Consider the following 15666-nt stretch of genomic DNA (forward strand, 5'->3'; position numbering starts at 1 on the left):
GATGGTGCTGGCAACACAGGAGGAGAGTGCACTGAGGTCGACTGAGGTGCAGGAGACCGAGCTGATGTCGGCTGAAGTGGCGGTTGTGGTGAAGGTGAAGCTGGTGATTGAGTGAATGACTGAGCGGCAGAAGTCTGAACTGGGGACAGCTGGGCAGCTAACTGAGCTTCTGGCTGGACAGCTAAGCGTGATGACGGCTGGGCAGCTGACTGCACTACCTCAGCGGAGCTTTTAAATGACTCGGGAAATGCTGGCTCTTTAGCCTCTAGCGGTCTGGAGTCTGCTGAGGGAGGAAACTCAGACTCTGGGGAGGCCCTGGAGAATGTTTCAATATCCGCAACATTACCACTTGAAGTCTTTAAATGAGTGCCAGTAGTCCAAGAAACAAAACATTTGGGCGCACACTGAACAGTCTCTTGAGGTGGCAGTTCAGAGCATAAAACAGTCTTAATGTTCTCAGAGCTGAGGTTAATTGTCTCTGGGGTGGAAGCCGCAGCTTTAGCTGATTCAGGGATAGCTGATACGGGGTTAACAGGCTCAGATGGAGCAGAAGAAAGACAGTCCTTTTTATTAAGAGTGCGGGAAGAACTGTCGTGGTTACTCACAGCTGCTGATTGCTCTGGGGAGGGGCTGGAGTGCGGCTGTAGCGAGGAATGGTGATGGCGCTGCTTCCTCCTGGAAGTGGGAGTGCAGACTGCAGAGGAGAACGGTAATGGCGGAGAGGCCGACTCCTCATCCTGCAACCACATGGCCGCAAGGAAAGAGGCTGGCGAGCGATAGCCGGAGCGGACCGGAGTCGGTAGTTCACTCTGTGGCCGCGGCAAGGGGTTGATATCCTGCTGCAGCGATCGCTGTGGTGTTGCAGAAAGCTCCGTGTTCGGCTGCTGCTGTGTTGCAGGGAGCTCACGCTGCTTCGCGGCAAGCTCCGTCCGCTGCTGCTGTTGCTGTGGAGGCCTCGGAGTGGAGTACTGCGAACGAGCAAAGACTGCTAGCTCCCGAGCCTGAAGAACCTCCTGGGCTTCGTGCAGCTCGTCAATTAAGCTCATAAATCCCTTAAGTTGGCGGAGATATGGATTTCCCTCGAGGATTGTTCCGATAGCGTTTAATCCGATCGCCATCGCCTTAGTATCCTTCGTGTGGGAAATTCGCTTTATTAGGCCCATGACGCGGGCGAGATCGCTCTCCCGGGATGAGCCCGCTGGATCCAGGTTATGGTCACGTCGTTCTGTCATGGTTGGCTGTGTGGCAGGCAGGCAAGAGTGGTGGACCCAAAATGCAGGACTCTTTGGAGACAAGATTTAAACTGAAAACACAGCTTTATTGCTGGACAAAACTTGTACATAAAATAAGACTCACAAAAGCAAAACAAAACTCTAAACTGAGGTGCTGGAGGACTGGAAATCATGAACACACAGCAAGTTGAAGGCACAACGCGACAGGGAGCACAGGAAAACACAGGGCTTATATATACACAGGGGAGTAATCAGGGAATGGGCAACAGGAGGGAGACACAGCTGGGAGAAATTAGGCTAACGAGACAGGGGAGAGGTAAAACTGAACACACTGACATGAGACATGAACTTTCAAAGTAAAACAGGAAACAAGAAACCATCACACACAGACTCAACACTGAGAGGCAGACAGAAAATTACACATGGAACTCAAACTATACATGAGGCAACAAATCCTTAACATGAATAAACAGAAACATAGAATTCCAATAACAATCAAAGCACAAAAGTATCAAAGGACAGCCCATAATGCAAATTAAACCAAAACATCAGAAACTCAAAATGCTGGGTCGAACCGACCCAGAACCGTGACACCAGGCCCTCCAAAGGCCCATCTCCCCTCACCACACTCCCTGCCGGTAACTGATGCCCTCAGGGTTCGGTGCGTTGGTGGTTCTTGGTGTCCGGGGCTGGGCGCTCAGGTATACACCAGCTCACTCCTGGCGACTACTTGGCGGGGCCTGGCGCCTGTTGCTCGGTCAGGCCTCTTCCGGGGCAAAGGGGGCCCTTGGGCCTCTGGCCTCTGGGCCTGCGGCTCGGTTCACTCTGGCACAGCTGGCTGCCAGCAGAGCCGGCGGGCACGCCAGTGCAGCCCCCTCTGGCTTCTGCTCTGTGGCTACTGGGTGACCCCTCATCTGGGGCTCTCCTCAGCTCTTCCCAGGAGGGTGGCATGGATGCCCCTCCGGTGGTACTCCTTGGGCTCTCGCACTCTGGGACCTCTGGATGTCTGGAGCCTGGATCTCCTCCATGCCTGCTTCATGCCCTGGGGGACGGGGCTATGGCCCTCTACACCCTCTAGCGGACTGTTACATGGGGAATCCTTCTGAATACAAGCGCGCTGATCCACACAGGTGTGCACACGGGTGTTCACTGTTCATAGACATAAACTACACCTTTCTTAGCTGCTACTTCAAAGCACATTGTGCGCTGTCGGTCCTGTGTGCTGCACAACAACATTCAATATTTAGTATTTACTGCTGTTTACACTTTGCTAAATTATGGTAAATGGTCTGTATTTGTATAGCGCTTTACTAGTCCCTAAGGACCCTAAAGCGCTTTACACAACCAGTCATCCACCCATTCACACACACATTCACACACTGGTGATGGCAGCTACATTGTAGCCACAGCCACCCTGGGGCGCACTGACAGAGGCGAGGCTGCCGGACACTGGCGCCACCGGGCACCGGGCCCTCTGACCACCACCAGTAGGCAACGGGTGAAGTGTCTTGCCCAAGGACACAACGACCGAGACTGTCCAAGCCGGGGCTCGAACTGGCAGCCTTCCGATTACAAGGCGAGCTCCCAACTCTTGAGCCACGATCGCTACGAATTAATGCGATGGTGTTGTGTTTAGTATGTTGCTTTGGTTTTTTTGCTTGTTTTCTCTTCTTTTTCTCTCAACAGGTGATCCAGGAGATTTTTTCTTTCTTTCTCTTTTTAAGTGCCCTTTCTCACTGTCCCTCTTCCCTTCTGTTTTTCTTTTCCTTCATCTTTCTTTCTTCCTTTCCTATCCCCCAGTCATGTCTGTCCCGTCGGTAACAACTGAAAATAAAATAAAATAAATAATAACAACAAAGGTCGATCAAATGGACCAATACGGCAAGGCTGTGATGATCCACTTGGCAAAATAAATCCATTGGGTATCCTTGTTGGTCTTCAGACAACAATTCTGACGGCTAAAGAACCAAATGGGACAGGCAAAAAAAAGAACAACAACAAAAACAAAACATATACACCTGCCCGTTCCCTTAGGTCTGCCAATCAGCAGCTCCTTAAGGTACCGAAAACTAAGTATAAATTTAGAGGTGATCGTGCTTTTGCTGTAGCTGCTCCAAGGTTGTGGAATGATCTGCCCTTGCACGTTAGACAGGCCTCTTCTCTTTCTGAGTTTAAAAGTCTTCTTAAAGCATATTTATTCGCTGAAGCCTTTGGCACTGTTTAAGGGGGTTGACTCAATTTGTTTTAACATGTTTTATTTTATTTTAGTTATTTATTTTATTTTATCTTATTTTATTTTATTTTTACTTTGCTTATGCTATTTGGATGTACAGCACTTTGTGAACTCTTATGTTAAAGTGCTTTATAAATAAAGATGGTATGGTACATCTTCAAGAAGCTGAAAGAAGTCCAGGCGCTTTTCTTCCCGAGCTCCTTAGATAAAGATGTATTCTTGTTTAGTCAGTTCATTGTTGTGCGTATCTAATGTGAAAGCACCACTTGAATTAACTGTGCATTTTAAGATTTCATCTTCTTGTGTTATTCTTTTCGATTGCTTTTCCAAAGGACACTTTTTATCACGCTCCCAGGCTGGCATACACACACTGCACACAGCAAACTACAGACACTGCTTATGCCACAGCAATGACATGTTTGGTGTAAGTGATGATACAGCGCAGGCAGGGATGGTTTGGATGGCGAGTCTATGAGATCGCCTCTGGGGAGCTGCTGTGCTTCGTGCTGACGCTTCACCTCAGCAGACAGTCTGGCTTAGCACCTGCTCCTGTGTGGACGGGGGTTGGAGGATGCAAGTGAAGGAGGAGGGGGTTGCGACGGTGGCCTTTTGTGAAGTGATGGGGGAAGGAGCGTCTGTGTGAATGCGAGAACAGATCTGATTGTAAAGAGTGCCGATGTGAGGAGCAGTGTGGTGAAAAGACCAGTGCTCAGACAAAAGCACATGAGTTGGCTTAGATATGGCAATTATAACCACGTTGCTGTATCTATGGGGGCGTGTCTCACAGCTTACTTGGTATGCTCTTCCTTTGTGCCGACTCAGGCGGCATGTTTGTCCTTTTACTGAAATACATTTTAAAGACATGTTTCATTTTAAGAACTTTCAGAAGAAGCACAAAGAGCTGACTGTAAACCGGTACCACAAATAAATCTGAACTAAAATGAAGTGAAATGGCCTTTAATGACTTCTAGGACATGGCAGGGCTGTGGTCTCTGGCTCCGCTACAGTGAGCCAGGTGGAGGGAATTAGGCTGACCAACTCTCTCCCTTTTTTTAGTGACGCTGGGGACTGGCGGAGGGAGGTGTGAGAGCACAGCTGCAAGCTGCCCTGGGAAACACAAGGTGCCGAACAGGAAGCTCGGCGGTCGAGGTGGCGAGGAGGAGGCATCGTGTGTGTGCAAAATCTGTACAATAAAGACAATTTAACTGTGAATGCTGTGTGGGTCTGTGGTGTTCACATAGAATAATCATCAAGAAATACAATAATATTCCACATTTAAGCTTAAAATATCCCGTGTGTAAAAACACATATGTGTAAACTGGATTTGTCCCACAGACACTATCACTGCATCCCAAAAACATCAGATTCCTTTGAAAGCATTGTTCCTGTAGCTCGTTCCTAGCACTTTTCTTTATAAAGAGATATTTGAAGGATTTTGGAAAAGTTAAAGCTTTCCTCCGCATGGAAAATAAATTTTTACCTGATCTAGTCTGACTGATGCTGACTGATAACTGCTGCTGTCTGTTTTCTGTAGTGATGTGTGGATTGTTCCGATACCAGTAATTTATGTTCTAGAATCGATTCTCATATTAAAATATTGATATTTTAGCACTTTGGGGTAAATTTGTAGTTTTTCATTAACAGGAGCACAGTGGAAAGAAACTATATCATTCGGATCGTCTAAATTGGAAGAAACTACTTCCTCTTACGCCTTTCTTAGTCATATGCGAAATACGGCTGTATAACTGTGTTGCAGCCCCTGGCCAGTGTTGCCAACTCCTCAGTAAGGAAAACCGCTATTGGTTGTCCTAAAAGTCTCTAGAAGTCGCTAAACGACGTCATCGCCTAATTTGCATAATTGGTCATGCTAATGTCATTGTAACCCAAAAAGGAAGAGACATAAAGTGAGTAAAAAACGTCCTAAATGCATTTAGAGTTTATTTAGAACTACAAATTAAATTTCTTTTAGCGATTATTGGTTTTTTTTACCTGCTCCTTTACCCGGGCTTGGACCGGCAAAAGTGACCCGAAATAGGCACTCTGGTGGAGTTACTCTGTGTGTGTGTGTGTGTGTGTGTGTGTGTGTGTGTGTGTGTGTGTGTGTGTGTGTGTGTGTGTGTGTTTAAGTAGTTTTAAACCTCATGATCCACAAAACAACATAACAGTAAAAGAAGAACTGACTGCGTTACAGTCAGTGCGGGAGCAGCGGCTTCGCTCATGCGCGATTCATTTGCAGTTTGGACGCATAGGTGTGCACATCTCCTGCCCTGATAGCAGCTGGGGAGGACTATCCTCCGCCCGTGAGCGCTTTGGAACGGGTGAGGTGCCCACGGCAGCACCCGCTGCTTGTTGAGAAGAGCGATACGCGCTTTCACGTCAAAAAGTCGTCATAAATAAGTCTCCAATAAATGGCCTGTATTTGTATAGCGCTTTACATATCCAGTCATCCACCCATTCACACACACATTCACACACTGGTGATGGCAAGCTACATTGTAGCCACAGCTGCCCTGGGGCTTTTGCTGGTCCAATAACACCAGAAAAAGTCGCTAGTCACTTTTTAGAAAAAAAGTTGCTAATGGGGTCTGAAAACTCGCTAAATATAGCGACAAAGTCGCTATGTTGGCAACACTGCACCTGGCGTGCGCACTCACAACAATGGCTGAGCGTAAACAGAGTCATGTGTGGACGTATTTTACCTCCACAAACAGCCAAGACGTGGTTTGCGATACATGTGGCAAGACGTGGTTTGGTGTTGTGGCAACAGCACTGACCTCGTCAAACACCTCAGAGTAAATCATATCACAGAATATGATGAGCTTATGTTGAGGCGAACTGAAGAGGAGGAGAGGGACAGGTGCTGCTAGGGTGAGACAGACGTCTCTCACGGAGTCCTTTAGTGCTGCAGGCAGGCAACATGTTCAAATAGCGCACAACTTCAGTTTTTTTATTTCTATATGATAATTCTGCATCATTAAGCAATAAGAACAAGTAGTCTGATGTCCTGTAATCATGATGAAGCTATATTATTATATTATTATTACAATTACATAATGCAAGTATATATTGTATTATGAAATACAATTCAACATTAAGTTTTTGTACAGAGTATCGGTATCGGATCAGTATCGTCGATACCACCCTGGATTTTACTTGGTATCGGATTGGAAAGGAAATCAGTGGTATCGCACATGTTTGCTGTAGCTGCCGTACATACACGTGTGTCAGAGGTCTCTGGTTCCTGGCCTCATGCAGCGCACCAATAATTCTGCTTTGGGGAGAAAGTGTGAATAAGCATGTTTGCGCTCTTCCTCAGAGGATCTAAAAGCTCATCCACGAGCTACTCTAGCTGTAATATAATGGCTGCTTGGATCACAGAATCTTGTTTCACATGAGATTGTGTGTCTGTTGGCCTATTACAGCCTGTTATATAACAGCGAGTGTCCAGATACCTGTGAGATCCTTTCTGCATGCCACACGAGCTGTCCAATGCAGGCTGCTTTCAAATCTCATCAGAAAGAGAAAATCAACCTTGCACATCATTTCAGCTCATTTCTAGCTGCTACTGTTTCCAGTGGCTCACTGATGATGGATGCACTGATTTCATGGCGGGGACCCTTGGTTACTGATGGTGGAGCTCTGCCAGGAGCAGCAGCTTCCTGAGCTCTGATTGGTGAACGCTGCTGTCTGCTCTGCTAGCATTGGCTACTTGTACATATACACTGGTCTCATTACATTCAAAACTCCACCCTTCTGTAGAAGGAAGGGGGTGGCAGAGGGTGTAGAGTGTGCCGTGTGGTCCCTCATTGTGGTCTTACAGGCTGGCTTTCTCTTTAGCTACTTTGTTGTTTCTAAGCTGCAGTGGCATTGTTTCTGCATTTACTTGGATGTAGCTCAGGAGGTCGAGCAGGTCATCTACTAATCACAAGCTTGGTGGCTGTCCGGCCTGCATGCAGATATCCTTAGCAGCATACTCATACCAAGTTGCTCTCTGAAGCAGAATATAGAACAGAATGCCTTTTACTGTCACTATACACACAGTGAGATATGGAGCTCCTACTCAGTGCAGACATATGAACTGTATTTTAAGTGTATGAATATACAAATCAGGAGAAATAAATAAATAGTGTTATATGTTTACAGTGTGGTTTATTGCACAGTGGTGATGGTAGTGTATGAACGTGTGCTTATGATAGAAAGCACTTCCGTAGAAGAAAGTGCTCGTATGAATGGGTGAGTGTTGTATAAAGTGCTATATAAGTATGTCCAGAGAATACAGCAGGTCCTAGAACTGACTGAATATATTAAGGCTGTTGAATACTGCTGTATGTGGACAGGGTAGGGTAGGATCTGCCTTACGATGAGGCGGCTGTTGTTGTGAGAACGAAGAGGTCCTTACATGCACCTCTAGCCTGCACGTACCGCTGTCTGTCAGACAACACTCAGGGCAAAGTGCCATCTGGCGCCTGGTACCCAAACACTTTGTTAAAGCCGCTTGATAACGCTGATGAATGAGCGCTCTCTCTAACTGATGCTTGTGAGGACTAGTGCACGCTGACACCGCTTTCAAACAGGACCTGTTCTTTTCGGATGCTCTGAGGTGAGCGGGTGAGTGATCCTCGGCATCACACGAGCTGCTCACGCACACATTCAGCGCCATTTGCAGACAGGTACACCTACCGCCCCTTTTATTGTCCCACGCTCAGCGCCGGGCTGTAGTGTTGACTGAGTCACGGCAGCAAAATGCAGGAAAACAGGTCAGAAAAACAGTGTTAGTGGAGTTTGGATGATTTCTGCATGGTAGAAGGTCGTGTCTGATGATAAAGCGATGATGTAACAGCATGAGCGGATGCACTACTTCTTTATCCGTGACCACCGCAATCCGCACATTCGTGTTACACAACCAGCGCACCAAGAGATGCTTCCGTTTCGTGCTTTCATACATTATGAGCATGAACAGCACCGCGCTCTGGTACCCAGGCCTGCAGCGCTCACAGCAGAGCGCATCATCATCATCATCATCATCATGAGGACTGGACTCTTTAATTATTGTCCGGTGAGACGGAGAAAAGTTCTTCACTTCAGTTCAAGCGCAGCAGAAGAAAGCAACGAGGTGTGGATGCTCTCGGTGGTTTTCTAGCACTGCTGTCTGCTACATGCTGCCAGATTCATTATTGTCACAGCACATCAGACACATCTCACTGCTACTTCATATTCATTCAATGTTCCAAGTCAAACACTAAAACAAGGCAATAAATACACTACACACGTCTGCAGACTGTTTTTCAAGGTTTATGGTGATTTTATTGTATCTCTCTGCAGTTTTGATGCGTTATATAGGCCTTCAAATATTTCACTGTCAAAGAAGCAAAGTGTGACTGTTGAACCTGTTCAACTGCTCGTTATCACAAATATCTAACTCAGCTGTTCAATGCGGAGACATGTCAAAGTTCAAACTGAGCGTCAGTATCGTGGTGCCAACAGTAACTCAAATAACACTCATAATAACCACGGTGTGCACAAAGCTTCAAACCGTGCTGCAGACGGGTGACAGCAGCAGAGGCACGCACAAGGTGCTGATCTGAGACCAGAGAGCCGAGCTCACAAAGACTAGAAACACATTTCATTCTGTGACCAGCAGTGTTGGTCAAGTTACTTGAAAAAAGTAATTAGTTACTTATTACTGATTACTTCTCCAAAAAGGTAATCCTGTTACATTACTGATTACTTATTTTCAAAAGTGATTCATTACTTTATTACTTAGTTTTCAAAAACATGATTTACAACCTGAATATGTAATAAAGCAACAGTGTTACCTTTCAGCCGTATTCTACTGTTTCTGCATAATCCATCATATGAAACTGAATCAAATGAAAAAGTATTTTTTAAACTTGTTTTATTAGTTTTAATCTTTTTAACTTTATGCATCAAGCAAATATTAAATTATATGCAACATTCTCTGACTGGAAGAAATGTGTTTAACATTTAAACCTACGTTCTTCATGTTCCAGCACATAAAATAAAATCATGTTTTGTGTTTACACTCTTTCAAATAGATGCACGTAAAACACAGCAGAAAATCAATAAAATCAAAGACTCAGCAGCTCTTAAATCTATTGTCAGCTGTTTAGCAGGAGTGGGGCGGGTGGAGGTTTGCCCACAGCGGTCGTGTCAGTGGGGGGGTCCGGGGGTTTCTCTGTGAATGTCACGTTCCCGTGGCAGCGTGCTCGCTGCTCGCTCAGATTTGAAGTTTCATTTTTTCGCTGCAGAAAGAAGTTTTCTTCCCACACAGAGTGAACAGCAGACGCTAATGTTTGTGTCACTTTTAACAGATTCAAACTCACAGTAATGTGATTACTTCCACACTTTAAACGCTGCATGGTCGTACTCTCTCCATCACTCCATGTTATCCACGTCTGTTGCTGCCACGGACGTCATTGTCATGAGACACTCTCACAAACAAAATCACAGTTTAGTAACGCTGTAACGCAGCGTGCTTACGGGAATGTAACTGTAATGTAACTACTTTTTCTGCAATAGTAATCCCTTACTTTACTCGTTACTTGAAAAAAGTAATCTGATTACAGTAACGCGCTACTTACTCATGACAAACACATCGAATGTGTCCATCTAACCGTAGGAAGGGTCTTCTTCTGACTTCCTGTGCACCTCGAGCACTTCTGATGAGATCTTGTCTCTCTAGGATTTTTGTTTATTTATTCGTTAATGAAAGTTTTGCTACATTTCATCATAGTTTCTTTTCCTTCTATTATTAGTGTTTATTTAGTTATTGTCTTGCTTTCATCAGAAAGAAAGGTCATTGATAAAAATGATTGTTAACTAACTGAACGATGGTCTCTACCTGCCCAGCCCTCAGATGCTCAGTACGTCAGAGCTGCGTGTTGTTTTTATGCTGACTGCCTCCATCGTTGTCACTGATGCCTGCTGATTCAGTGTGACCCCATACTGCCCTCTCTTCACACAGATGCTGTGTATGGATTCATGTGTTTTTGTTTCAGAACTTGTTTTTCCTTCGCTGGATAACGATCAATCCTTGCCACAGATTCATCTGGGTCAGGTCGAATTCCATGTTTTTTTCTCTCCCCAAACACGGTGGCACTGTGTAGATCATGAGTGTGTGAGGAGGGAGGCTCATGCAGTAGTTACTGATTAACATCAGCATCCTCTGTGCTCCACATCTGCACACTGCAGCCTTTAATCCCACCCAGATTATTTTAAAGCCGCTTTTAGTGCTTAAGCTCAATTTTAGCGCTCTGACACAGGCTAGCATGCAGTCAGAAATACAGATACACTTAAGTACGTTTTACTCTTTGCTGAAAATGTTTCGACCTAACCGGTGAACCAGGCCTTCCTTTCAGCCTAAACCTTAGCACCTCTTTTAAACTGCTTGGTCTGTCTTGTCATATCACTTCATGTCACTGACCTAATTTGAACCTAGAAATCCACCTAATGATATGGATGTGTCACTGTGATTGTTGGTACTGGGCCACTATGTGCCCAAACACAGGCCCCGTGCCTTAAAATCTGTGTCTATATCAGTACTTTCAGACAAAATCAAAGACACCATTATCTAGTTTGACTGTGCACTATATAAAGCTTTTCTACCACTTCTTGGCTCTGTGATCTCACTACACTCTGACTCATTTAACCCCTCCTCCACTTGCCCTTCGAACCGCCGTGGTGGCCAGCGTCGAAAATGCCATCGGTCGGTGAAGAGGGACCTTTGAGGAACGTTAAATCCAAGATCGAACATGGCAGCTAGTCGATGAACGACGAAGAGCGAAAATCGCCCGGGATCAGACGGCATGAAATGAACAACAGCAAGCCGCAGAGGAGTGGTACCGACGCCTCGATCGGCAGGTGAAGCGAAGCTGTTGAAGGGATAAATGCGAATGGGTCAAGCGGAAAGCTGCTGATCGGAACGATACGAGAACGCTATTCCGGATCGTGCGCGATCTTACCGTCACCTTTTTTTCAAGGAGTGCCAATCAAAGCAGAGACAGCAGACCTCTCCTCACGCAGAAAGACCAAGATAAGCGCTGGGTAGCGCACTTCAAAGATCTCCTGAATCAGCCTGCCCCAGATATGCCTTTGTTGGATGATGACTTAGCCGAAAATGATGAACTCGTTGTGGACACTGGTGCCTTCACTTCTGACGAGACCAAGGCGGTGATCAAGTCTCTCAAGGGTGGAAAGACAGCTGGCGCTCTACAGCACAGCGACTGCGGGCTGTGACGAGCGTTAGACATGGAGCTCGAGCAGGTTATTGTGACATAATGTCAGTAATGCTGTGTCTGTCTTTCCACACCTCAAACAGAGAAGACAGAGAAGTGTCTTATAACCATTATAATGGTGCTAACTGGTGCTAACTGGGCCTTCTGAAAATTGTAAATGTAAAAAGTAAATGTGCTTTAAAACACATTTCGATTATATTTCAGCAGCAGTCACTTGTGATATCTCATGCAGTGCTTTTTTAGAATGCCAAATATGTCTCATGTCACAAATGTATCTCTTTGTTATCCTTGTAATTTTCATTTATACTGATTCAGTATTATTCTAGTTAGTTGATGGTGTTCGGTGTTTTATGCCTGAAGCATAAACTGTACATAAAAGATGGACATAGCCACCGTGATGTCACCCATTTGTTTAGCGAGGTGCTGAGCCGAGTGTTACACTGTTGCTATCCTGTTGTGTTGGCACGTGTGAGCAGTATGTTCCTGAGAAACTCTGGGCCAGTGCTTCCCGGTTAAAGGGTAGGGTCACCCTACAACGCATAATCTTTTTTCATTTATATTCTTTTTTTTGTTTTTAGACCATATTTTTCTAAATGAACATCATTTTCTGTTCAATATTCTAAATCGTGGAGTCTTTTTTTCAGGCCTACACCGTATTCGTTTGTCCCATACTTGACTAATTCGCCTTTAAACTGAGCTGGGTTGCCTAATTTCGGTTAATAGTTCTTTAGGAATCACCTTGTTATGTTTTGTTTGTCAAACTGGGTTATCTTTGGCATTTTTCATAGAACCACAGAAATGAGAAAAGGTCTGTGTGTTTTTTTTTTGCTGCTGGCAACATAGAGCCTAAAGATACAGTTTAAAATGTGTTGTTTGCTGAGTTATGTGTTAGACACATCACAGGTTCCTCCTTTGAGTTCGGTGTGTTTTTTATGTTTGACTGATTCATAGGTCAACAAAACAAAACACTATTCTCCTGGCGATGGTGATGTGTTCAGGGACTGGACTGAAAATGAGTTAAAAATGTAGCCAATGTCCAAAGAAACACCGAAAGGCTTTCATTAAGAACAACAGCTCAACTCTGCTGAAACCTCTTCCTTACTTCCTGATATGCTCAGTGTGTTTGGCAACATCATTTCACACACAGCAGCACAAATTAAATCTGCATACTTTTTCTTTATCGCACCAAACCGACCATGTGAACTGTAAAATACAGCGTTTAGTTCTCATCACACTCGTCAGTGTACCTGGAGCTGTGGCACTCTGTCCTGTCAGCACTCGTGCAGCTACACCCGTGTCCACTCAGCACTGTGGGCTGCCAGCAGCTTCTGGAACTTCATGTGCTAGTCGTGTTGGCTTTCCACCTTTAATCTATGAGCATACCTTAAAATAGTATCAGAGACTGTAAGCGTATCCAAACACTGAGGCTGTATAGCAACTTGAAATTCAGTGCATTCAAAAATGTGTTTATGTCTTTTTGCAATGGTTGCAGTTGTAATTTTTTTGTATATGTTTTCACATCATGTCAATAATGTCAGTTTTCAATTATACATGAGAATCAGTATCATTGTGAGAATATATAATTAGAATAGTTTTAAATGCTACTGCATTTGGATAAATAAAGCTGTGGAATGAGTCAGTCAGCTGGGAAATAATACTACACATCAAAGAGTTTTAATGCTTAATGCATGTTTCCTGCTTTGTCATTAAGCCAGTCATGTCACCGCCAGTGCCAGAAGGTCAGCTGCAAGGTCATCAACTGAAGCCCTAAATCTGTCCTGGCTCAGGCCAGAGCCTGTTTGGGCTCTGATTCAACCAATCAGCCAGTACCACCCCCTTAAATGCTGATTGGTCAGCTTGTTTATGTGTGAATGTGTGACTGGTTCACCTGTATTTCCTTGTTTCATTGAAACACAAACTGTTTGGTATTTTGTGATGACCCTGATGAAGGCCACAAGCCAAAACACCTTTGGTCAGCTAACAAAGTTGTTCCCTGGTGCTTTAAGTGTCACTGGAGTCTTCACACCACCACATCAACTGGGGGTCGCCATCCATGGATGTTTTGCCCCCTATCCCAGTACATCTCCCAGTGGGGGGCAGTGGCACACCCGGGATGTCTCTGTGGCACCCCCAGCATCTGCCTTTACTGTGGTGTTGCCTACTAACTGACATCCTTCCACCAGAGCCAAAGCCAAAAGCTTGCTTTCTCAGCCTCCTCTCCTAATGCCTTCATGGCTTTCTGCAGGTTTGGGCCGGTCACTCATGAAGTAGCTGGACAGCTGCTTTGCCCACTATGTCCTGACACCCAGCCTCCACAGGGTAAATCCTGGCTTTGCAGCCAGCCTCTTGCCTGGCCTCTAGCCTCTGCCAGTTCAGTTGTCTCTATCTGCGGAGAGTGGTTGTTATATCTCTTGGGAAGACGAGCTTCTCCCTGAGGTTCACCAAATATCTGCCAGTCTTTCCCAGCTGACATCATGCTAAAGCTAAACCTCATGCTCGGCTCTTATTTATTGATTTTTCTTCAGCTTTTAATACTATCCAGCCACAACTTTTAGTTGATAAACTTCTTAACCAGTTTAAACTTGATTTTAATCTCGTTGGTTGGATTTTAGACTTTTTAACTGACAGATCTCAGTGTGTGAGAGTAAACGGCTGTTTCTAGAAACAGCTGAACTCTTCTACTGGCTCACCACAAGGTTGTTGTCTCTCTCCTCTACTGTATATTTTGTACACTAATGACTGTTGTAGTACACAGGCCAACAGGCATTTCATTAAATATGCAGATGACACAGTCATTGTAAGCCTCCTTCATGGTGAAGAGGATTCCCATGGGACTGTGGTGGATGAGTTTGTTTCGTGGTGTGATCAGTCCTTCTTAATGATCAACACCTTGAAAACCAGGACATGGTGACTTCAGGAAGACATCCCCCCATCCTGCACTAACAGTGGTAAATGGTGCAGCCATTGAACTGGTGGACAGTTATAAGTATTTGGGGCTTGTTCTTGATAAGGCTCTGTCCTTTGAGTCACATTCAATTCAATTCAATTCAATTCAATTCAATTCAATTCAATTCAATTCAATTCAATTCAATTCAATTCAATTTTATTTATACAGCGCCAAATCACAACAAAAGTCGCCTCAAGGCGCTTTATATTGTACAGTAGATCGCACAATAATAAATACAGAGAAAAACCCAACAATCATATCATATGACCCCCTATGAGCAAGCACTTTGGCGACAGTGGGAAGGAAAAACTCCCTTTTAACAGGAAGAAACCTCCGGCAGAACCAGGCTCAGGGAGGGGCGGCCATCTGCTGTGATTGGTTGGGGTGAAAGAAGGAAAACAGGATGAAAGACATGCTGTGGACGAGAGACAGAGAGTAATAACAGATATGATTCGATGCAGAGAGGTCTATTAACACATAGTGAGTGAGAAGGTGACTGGAAAGGAAAAACTCAATGCATTATGGGAATCCCCGGCAGCCTACGTCTATTGCAGCATAACTAAGGGAGGATTCAGGGTCACCTGGTCCAGCCCTAACTATATGCTTTAGCAAAAAGGAAAGTTTTAAGCCTAATCTTAAAAGTAGAGATAGTGTCTGTCTCCTGAATCCAAACTGGAAGCTGGTTCCACAGAAGAGGGGCCTGAAAACTGAAGGCTCTGCCTCCCATTCTACTTTTAAATACTCTAGGAACAGCAAGTAAGCCTGCAGAGCGAGAGCGAAGTGCTCTAATAGGGTGATATGGTACTACAAGGTCATTAAGATAAGATGGGGCCTGATTATTTAAGACCTTGTAAGTGAGGAGCAGGATTTTGAATTCAATTCTGGATTTAACAGGAAGCCGATGAAGGGAAGCCAAAACAGGAGAAATATGCTCTCTCTTTCTAGTCCCTGTCAGGACTCTTGCTGCAGCATTTTGGATTAACTGAAGACTTTTCAGGG

The 15666-nt window shown here is 44.9% G+C and overlaps 1 protein-coding gene across 15 annotated transcripts in view; it reads left to right on the forward strand.

Moving 5' to 3' along the window:
* The first annotated feature begins 7934 nt into the window (after window positions 1-7934).
* Window positions 7935-15666, forward strand: part of epb41a (erythrocyte membrane protein band 4.1a) — a 54439-nt gene continuing 46707 nt past the window's right edge. For 7 of the 15 annotated variants that reach the window (XM_065471509.1, XM_065471512.1, XM_065471513.1 and 4 more), the window contains exon 1: window positions 7940-8073. The gene's annotated coding sequence lies outside the window, so the exon portion shown is untranslated. Of the gene's footprint in view, window positions 8074-15666 lie in introns of all 15 variants that reach the window. The other 8 variants (XM_065471520.1, XM_065471519.1, XM_065471522.1 and 5 more) reach the window with 6 other exon arrangements.

Source organism: Pelmatolapia mariae, linkage group LG22 (genome assembly GCF_036321145.2).
Source record: "Pelmatolapia mariae isolate MD_Pm_ZW linkage group LG22, Pm_UMD_F_2, whole genome shotgun sequence".
Lineage (NCBI taxonomy): Eukaryota > Metazoa > Chordata > Actinopteri > Cichliformes > Cichlidae > Pelmatolapia > Pelmatolapia mariae.